The following is a 1,561-nucleotide window of genomic DNA, read 5'->3' as shown; positions in this document are numbered from 1 at the left end:
GGACCAAAACAAGAAAAAGAAAGCAGTAACGAAATTTCACTATCGATCAGTGCCCTGCAAAAAGTAAAAAATGTGTTAATGAAGTTAATTAATTATTGGAGTGGACCCTTTTTGTCGGATGTCACCTTCTTAGCTAAATTGGAGTTCGAACGAAAATATGATTCTTTTGGACTCAAAGAACCAAAATACGTGAAAAAAACATAGAAACCAAAATATATATAACGCCCTTTTAAAGGACGCTATACCTTAATGGCCGTTTGCCCGTTAAGATAGCGCCCTTTTAAAAGGCGCTATATATATATAACGCATTTCCTTATCGCGCTATACATATTATGTTGGCCCACCAATAATTTTTCTGGGCTTAACTGATATAACAATAATTCAACTTGGTATAACGCCCTTATTTAAAGCGCTATACCTAAAAAAAATTGTACCCCGAATTAGTTTTTGCCTTATTTAAAGAGATTAAGGATTTTCTAAAAATTCATTCACAAATATTCTCAAGTCTTCTCAAATATTTCTTCGTTAAGTTGTTTTGCATTTTGTCATAATGTCTGAAGAGCGAAGAATAAGGGTTTCATTATATTTGGGGGGGAGGGGGGAGGGGGGAGATGAGGTTGTGGTGGTGAATAACTCAGTAACCTATAGTTTATCTCCACAGTGTCATGTTAAGTTGTCACTTATAATGGAGTATGATACATTTGTATCGTTGTTATGTAAAAAAATGAGTGTGAGTAGACGTTCGGTGAATCTTAAAGTAACCGCAAGATAACTGTATTCTGTCACTCCGCAAGGGGTTGCTTGTTATGCTGAGTTTAACATCAAGGACGATGAACCTCTGAGAGATTTTTTGAGGACTTCGGATGAATACCGGGAATTTCTTGTGATAAAAATGTTGGAAATATACGTCAAGGTTGAAGACGTTCGCAATAATGAGGTTGCGCAAAGCAAGGATATCCCTCAGTCATCGAGTGGTTATTTTGGAGCAGTTTTAGCCGAACAGGTTCCGGCTGAAAGAGTTTGCCCTGATCTAAATTTATCTCCACGGGCGAATGAGGAGCGAGTAAATAATTTCTCTCCTAGAATACATAATCCACAAGACGAGTGGTAAACTTCAATTTTTCTTTGTGTTACGATGTTTATTTTTGTTGTATTAAATTTGTATTAACACTCATATATTCCACAGGGGGTACCGGGGGGGAGGGAGGGTAGGGGTACCGGCCAGATATGAATTTTACAAGTTATGAACTAACGCACAGTTGAAATATGCCTAATTCTGGTGTGTTGGATCATAGTGGTTCATCCAGGAGTCATCACCAACAGGATAATGTCCATCATTAGATGTCAACACATTACGATTTATAAGTGAAGTGATATAGCTATATGTAAAGTATTTATCAATTTGATTAACTCATTATTTTATTGGTTGTGCAGTGAAAACGAGCATCCTGAAGGTCCTGTCCTTACTCAATTGCCCGAAGACGACATATTTAATCGGGATCTGGCATATGCACAGAGTCAGGAAGAGAATAGTGATTATGACAACAATGCCGATAAGTCT

The sequence above is a fragment of the Nicotiana tomentosiformis genome, chromosome 1 (genome assembly GCF_000390325.3).
Source record: "Nicotiana tomentosiformis chromosome 1, ASM39032v3, whole genome shotgun sequence".
In the NCBI taxonomy this organism is placed as follows: Eukaryota; Viridiplantae; Streptophyta; class Magnoliopsida; order Solanales; family Solanaceae; genus Nicotiana; species Nicotiana tomentosiformis.
This window is presented reverse-complemented; position numbering follows the sequence as displayed.